The sequence below is a fragment of the Dendropsophus ebraccatus genome, chromosome 1 (genome assembly GCF_027789765.1).
Source record: "Dendropsophus ebraccatus isolate aDenEbr1 chromosome 1, aDenEbr1.pat, whole genome shotgun sequence".
In the NCBI taxonomy this organism is placed as follows: Eukaryota; Metazoa; Chordata; class Amphibia; order Anura; family Hylidae; genus Dendropsophus; species Dendropsophus ebraccatus.
In genome coordinates, this window is record NC_091454.1 from 145,331,244 (window position 1) to 145,339,213 (window position 7,970).

Below are 7,970 nucleotides of genomic sequence, written 5' to 3' on the forward strand. Positions count from 1 at the left end.
ATGTCAGGAATAGGACACAGACACAATGGGGCGTGAAAGAAAGTGTGAGAGCACTGGAGAGGGAGGGAAGCTGCCCCAATGTGCCCCCTGCAGGGGAATCCACACACAACACAAACCTTCTAACCTTTAGGCAAACTTCACACTCCGTAAAATGACATTTAACGGCAATTAACATTATTTCAAAACGACAGCAATTATTTGCCATTATATGGCGGCCATCCACTGAATTTCAAGAGGGTGTGAACATAGCCTTTCTGTGTTTTCAACCACTCCTGGTTTTGGTTGAAAAATACTGAGCAAAAATACTGTGTGTGAACATAGCCTAAAATAAGCTAAAAATGCAGCCGTATCTTCAATATAATAATGCACTCTATTGAAGTCAATGGGAAATTGGCCAGCAGTGCACACACCGTATAGAATAATGGTCATAACTGTTTCCAACCATTCAAATAATAAACATTATCATTATTAACCACACGTGCCGCGTCATCAGCTGCTCAGCCGGGATTGGCTGAGCATAACCGTGTTAAGCCAATCGTGGCTGAGCAGGTGATGACGCAGCAGCGGGCAGCCGGCACAAAGGACTGTCGGAGCGGTTCGGCCGCCCGAAGATTACATCACAAGATGGCGGACGGGAGTCGACATGGATCAGGTGAGTATAAAGCACTACACTTCCGGGGGTGGCGTGGGTGTGGGGTGTGGGGAAACACGGGGAAGGGGGCCATTCACTAACATACATTACAAAGTTGTATAACTTTGTAATGTGTGTTATTTAGTGAATAATTGTTTAGCGCCGCACTACTCCTTTAACATCATTTTTGTGAAGCAACCGAATGCCGAGCCGGGACCAGCGCCATTACGGCGCAGACCCCAGCCGGCTGAGGATGTGTGGATTGCTCCTCCGGGACAACGTCCCGGAGGAGTGATCCACCCCACTAGACACCAGGGATCAGCTCTGGAAGGTAATCGGATGCAGCTGTCAACTGCGACAGCTGCATCTGATTACCTGATTAGTGGGCACGGCGATCAGACCATGCTCGCTAATAGCCGCGGTCCCGGGCTACATGCGGCACCCAGGACCGCGGCGGTTCAGAGCGGGGTCGCCGCACGGTCCCACTCTGAACTCCCTTACCGACCGCAGGGCGTAAATATACACCCGCGGTCCATAAGGGTTAAATATGAACCAAATTTCCCACTGTATTTAAAGCTACATTTGTCAAGTATTATTTTCTATAAATAAAACATTTGGACCTCAGCTGAAAGCCTTGCAGAAATCAGTACTCCTAAATCCCTCTCTTCTGAAGTCTTTGCTAACAAAGAACTGCTCATGTGATACTCAGACAGAGGTTTCCAGGCTCAGACTGGCCCACCTAGAAATTGGGGAATCCTCCAGTAGGCCCTGAGCTAGAGTGCGTCCACTGGGCTATTATTCCCTGCTCCTAGGAGGGCCCACCAGGCAGTTGCGTGCTGCACCTAGCCTTTTAACTGTATGCACTCTTGAGTGCAGCGCTACAAAAACATGACCACTTTTGCCCCACGCTTGTCTCCAGTTCAGGTGTTGTTTGCAATTAGGCTGCATTTACTTAAGTGGAACTGATTTTCAAACCCCACCCAATCTGGAGACAAGAGTGGGGCAAAAGTGGACATGTTTTTTTTTGTAGCACTGGATAACACCTTTAAATGCAACACTCTGGTTGACAGAGCAAGGAGCCATTAGTTCCGTGTTCTGCCAATCACCCTTGTAGCCACAAACAGCTATATGCCTCCAGTCACAAGAAGCCGCTGTCTCCCCTGGCACAAAGGTGATGTTACTTGTGCAGTCGCATAGGGGGGAGAAGAGGAGATCTAATGGTTCTGTTGGACTTTCCATTTGTTAATTCATCATGTTGTGTCATTAAAATTAAACTAGCCATACACATTAGATAATTTGGCTATACCTGCATCTTCTGCAAAGTGTATGGGGAGACTGGGATGAATTGCTGTCACCAAACCAGCATTTGGTTGACACTTACCTCAAGTGTATTTCCAGCTTTGAACCATTTTCACATAGTGCAGGTTTGCTTAGTACTTTGCATTCATTATTTTTTACAGCTTAACCAGGAGTGGAACTTAGATGCAGAGAAAGTTAAATGAAAACATGTAAACTTATTTTTTTAGGCACTCCAGACTTTGGCTTAAAAGTGGCAATGCTAACAACCTGACCATATCTGCACTGCAGTGTAGGATGGTGAAGCCACAATTGTTTTTACTATAGGCCCATTCCTTTATAAAAGTGTTCAATAGTCTTTTCGTGCAAAGTGCAATAGTTTGTATGTTGAAAATATATGATGGCCTATTTCTTCCATGTGATATCATCAAATAAATACAATTAGATAAGCAGATCTCTGGGTTTGTTACTGTATTATGCAGACTTGATTTTAAACAAGTAAATATAAGAGGAATACACTAACAGCCTCTCCCATTAAATACTCCTATTATGTTTACCACTTTTGCACGTACCCCAGGCTAAAAATATTAAGCCAGGAAGACCCCTGGAGATCAGCATTTTTTTCTAGAACATTAGCAATGTTATGCTACATATTCATACTGCCCCTCCCTAGCTACACACTACTCTCCTAATGACTCATACAGTCTTCACATTCAATTATACTGTACACATCCATAGCGCAAAGCGCGCTTGAATATTTACACTGTATGTAATCTTCTAGCTTAAAGGGAAAACTAAAAGCAGGTTAAAAGACTAACCAGCCAAATTGTCCAAAAATGTGTGACTTTTTCAGAATTAAAGGAAAACTCTGGTGATTTTATTTTCAGGCAATTAAAACACATTACAAAGTTACCACACCAACCAAGAGGTAACGGCTGGCACACCAGTCAATATGTAGAGCAAGCCCGGGCTGTGTACTGAAGCTGGAACCGCTGTTATACCATCGGGTGGTGCTCTGCCGGAGACATGATTAGTACCTTCTACGTAGAGACACAGTAGCGGCACTCTCCCATAGGTAAAATTGCTTTATTTCATAGGCAAGAACATAGGACAAACAGTGCGATCCACAGGAAGAGCTACGAATCGTTTCGCGCTACACGCGCATCAACAGGCTCATGAGCCTGTTGATGCGCGTGTAGCGCGAAACGATTCGTAGCTCCTCCTGTGGATCGCACTGTTTGTCCTATGTTCTTGCCTATGAAATAAAGCAATTTTACCTATGGGAGAGTGCCGCTACTGTGTCTCTACGTAGAAGGTACATTACAAAGTTATATAACTTTGTAATGTGCTTTAATAGCCTTTCCAATGGCTAGGCCCAATGGTGATAAATAAACCCCTCTGGACAACAATGGGGGGATTTATGAAGACTCTTAATGAATCCAGCCAGATGCCCGAACCTACGCCAGTCTTTTTAAATTTAGGCAGGTGTAGATTTGGATCATTATTTACACCTGCATGCAAACGTAAATCATGATGATTAGGTGCGGGAGGAGGCCATGCCTCCTTCCCGCGCCCCACCCCCGCCAGAGCTCCCACTGCCCACCCATCAGGCGAACGGGGCATACAGCATGCGTACGCCAGGGAGAAGAGCTGAATCTGCGCCTTTCTACCTGCCGTATGCCCCTGCTGTAACATTCATAAATGTCCCCCCAAGTATTTGAAGGGGTATTCTGAAACAAGGTAAAAAAAAAAACATGCCACATAACCAGATAGCATTGCTAACATCTGCTCCAGTTCTGAATACATTTGTTGTTGGGGTCTGTATTTGGTGGCTGTACTTTATGGGTGAGCAGTCAGAATGCATTGTTTCCTTCAACCATTTATCACAGCCCTCCCACTTTGCCCACTCCCCTTCCCTAGCATCCCTGCCAGTCCCCCACCAAAAACTGTTGCAGAACATCTAATTTCACTGCAGACTATTGCATCAGTGAGGTTGCAGCATGTTCACACCTAACTCCCCCTAATGTCCCAATAAAGATAGATAGATTATATATATATATATATATATATATATATATATATATATATATATATATATATTACACTCACCGGCCACATTATTAGGTGCACTATGCTAGTAACGGGTTGGACCCCCTTTTGCCTTCAGAACTGCCTCAATTCTTCGTGGCATAGATACAACAAGGTGCTGGAGGCATTCCTCAGAGATTTTGGTCCATATTGACATGATGGCATCACACAGTTGCCGCAGATTTGTCGGCTGCACATCCATGATGCGAATCTCCCGTTCCACCACATCCCAAAGATGCTCTATTGGATTGAGATCTGGTGACTGTGGAGGCCATTTGAGTACAGTGAACTCATTGTCATGTTCAAGCAGAAATCGAGACTCATCAGACCAGGCAACGTTTTTCCAATCTTCTACTGTCCAATTTCGATGAACTTGTGCAAATTGTAGCCTCAGTTTCCTGTTCTTAGCTGAAAGGAGTGGCACCCGGTGTGGTCTTCTGCTGCTGTAGCCCATCTGCCTGAAAGTTCGACGTACTGTGCGTTCAGAGATGCTCTTCTGCCTACCTTGGTTGTAACGGTTGGCTATTTGAGTCACTGTTGCCTTTCTATCAGATTGCAACCAGTCTGCCCATTCTCCTCTGACCTCTGGCATCAACAAGGCATTTCCGCCCACAGAACTGCCGCTCACTGGATGTTTTTTCTTTTCTCTGTAAACCCTAGAGATGGTTGTGCGTGAAAATCCCAGTAGATCAGCAGTTTCTGAAATACTCAGACCAGCCCTTCTGGCACCAACAACCATGCTACGTTCAAAGGCACTCAAATCACCTTTCTTCCCCATACTGATGCTCGGTTTGAACTGCAGGAGATTGTCTTGACCATGTTGAGTTGCCGCCATGTGATTGGCTGATTAGAAATTAAGTGGTAACGTGCAGTTGGACAGGTGTACCTAATAATGTGGCTGGTGAGTGTGTGTGTGTATATATATATATATATATATATATATATATATATATATATATATATATATATATGTTTGTGTAAATGACAAGGAGATAGTAATGTAGGCTGGAGGAGCTGGTCAGAAATGGTTCCATCATTTAGGGGTGCGGGAATAAAGCACAGAGACAAGATGTCTTGGGATAACAGTTTTATTCAAATATAATTCAAATACTGGATAGCCCCTTTAATCCAGGCCAAGAAAAGAAATCTTTTAAAAGCCTCAGCAAACAGCTTTACTGGAATCCTGTTTTAAGTGCCAAAATCAAAATACAGTCTTTACATACAGGCATAAACACTGCTCATCAAAGTGTTAACTGAACAGTAATATCCTCTTGCTATACCGGTGACTTCCTCCTAGTTACTTGACAAAGTGACAGGTATATTACTTTGCACTAGTATCTTTCAGAGGTAAGTAGACCAGTCTCTTCTCAGTAGTTTCCTCACAGCTTCTCTGTGCAGGCTGTGTACATCCTTTTTTATGAGCCCAGTAGGGAGCTGCCTCCAGTGTGAAGGCCAGGGGGAAGACCAGGACCCGGATTGCCACTTGCAAGGTGGTATGGTCACGGTTATGGCACGAGGGTACGTGGCCAGTCCACGGGAGCCTGGTCACGGAGCCCAATTCTTCATTGTCCCTAGTCAAGGCTCCAATGATGAGACCAATGCCAGGGTTCGGAAACAACGGTAGTTGTATGTTTATTTGAATGTCAACTCTAGTAGTAACAGTCTCTGGATGCAACCAGGAATTATCAACTTGGCAATAGGCAGAATTAGGTACAACTGAAGAGATGGTGGTGTTGCAATAGGCCGTAATACATAAGTGTCTCTTTGGTTAGGAAGAATCTTTACTGAGGATAGGAGTAGTAGTTCCCTTGAGATAATGAAGCTGGGTATAGTAGTGATGAGAAGAATACTTGCAGTTAGCGGTGATGAAGAATATGGAGAATTGGAAGATGAACCCAGATCTTGGAATGGACAGGACTTCTGAAGAATACACCAGTTCTTGACTGGACTGGACCAAGTATATATAGGTACCGGACCTTCTCTTCACAGGACAGCAAGGAACAACCTTATCTCTTGGAGACTAGAGAGGAACTAACTAAACCCCAGCCAAAAGCTCGATGGCTATTGGAGTTGCTATGGCAGCTGGGGAAGTCACGTGATACTAGGCCTCTTGCATCACCACACTACATGACTAACAAATATGCAAATCAATATACATAACAGCATTATGATAATATAAGATGCAATACTAGACTTAAACACTTGGGGGCAACATAAAACAAGCTTTTGCAGTGGCCATTAAACTTTTCCAGCACCTCAACTAACAGAATACTTTTAGAAAGAAAGAACCTATGTGCTGGGACACTGCACCAGAATCTGGACTGACTTGGGCCAAGGTGAGAACCTGGACTGGCTAGTAAGGGAATGGCCAGCCCCACTACAAACCTGCCTGTCATCCCATAAACATCCCGGCCCATAAACAGACAGTCCCACAGAAAGTATACTGTGTTAAGGATTTTTAACTACTCCTGGATTTCTCACACAGCTTCCCCTGGCATTTCCTGAAACCTAGTCAGCACATATGACAGGTATCTTAGGGAAATGTAGTGATCTCCGGCCACTATTCCTGTAACTGTCTCACAGTTTGATATCAACTGCGGGTTTGCTGCTGCAGATGTGATGGCCTGTCTGTTTTAGCAAATACATAAAATTGCAGTGCAGAGTATATGGCAAAAAAAGAGTGAGAGGGAATGGTGATGGAGATTAGGATGGTAGTAGTAGTTGAAGTAATGGCTGTAGATGTTAAAGGGGTTATCCAGTGTGGGGGAACTTTTTTGGGGGGATTGGGGAGGAGGTGGCTAAAATAAGCTGAAAAAAAACGTCCACTCTCCTCCCCGGTTCCATCGGCGGGTCACTCATCGCGACGTGAGTGGACGTCTTTTATTTAAGCCACCTCCTCCCCGGTCCCCTCCAGAAAGTGCCCCCATGCTGGAGCACCCCTTTAAGGGCCTCTCTCGTGTATAGCTCTTCAGCTTTAGGGTTGATGAGGTGCCGGATGGTTGGGAGTGTATCCAAACCTGTGGGATGGCCAGGCCTTGTAGGGTGTCACATCCCTTCTCTCTGACTTGTCACCATCACTGGTGGTCCAGAAAGCTTCCACAGCATGGTGCAGACTGCTCTCTGTTCTTTCCCTTTAACCTTTCTCTCTCTCTTGGGGGGATCTAATGTAGAGGTTTTAGAGGAAACTGCACCTGTATTCTTCATAGTGGTAACAGTGGACCCCTTAATGTACTGTTGCCTTGAGTTTAAATTTAGGTGACGTCAGGGAGTGGTGACAGGTCCCAACAACCAGCCAGGGGCCAATCAGTACTCGCCTGCGATTAGTCTGTCATTACAGATGGACCAGTCCCAGTGTGAAATTACAGGAGGGGGCTGGCTTCTGATAGCTCTCCCAGCTCTGATCTCCTCCACTGTGTGTGGGAGGAGTTTAGAGCCAGGAGATAAGAACAGCAAAGTATAGTTTAAAACACACAAAACCCTTTTCTAACCTGATCGTCTCCCCTGTCCCCTTTTGCTGTATATAATTATTGCCCTGTCCCCTCTTGCTGTACCTAATAGTCATCCCGTCCCCTGCTGCTGTATCTGACAGTCTACCCTACCCGCCCATTAATGTACCTATAGTCGTCCCTGTCTCCTGTTGCTTTAACTGATCTTCATTCCTGTTAGTGTACCTGTCACTGATGTTACTTTAGTGAGTAGACAGCTGTTTTGCGCTAGAATGCACTTCTCCAGACAGAACCAGCTGTTTACCTACCCGACTACATGCTGGTGAAATAAAAGCTGTTTGCAAAATGAAATGGTGACTTGTGCGAATTTCTTATGCTATACATCTGGACTACATTTTCTGCAGCTGAGCATCCTATGAGAATAGGTTGCTGTTAGGGATGGTCCGAACCTGCCGAGGTTCGGGTTCGTACGAACTTGGACTCTCGGCAATGATTCCCGCTGTCTTAAA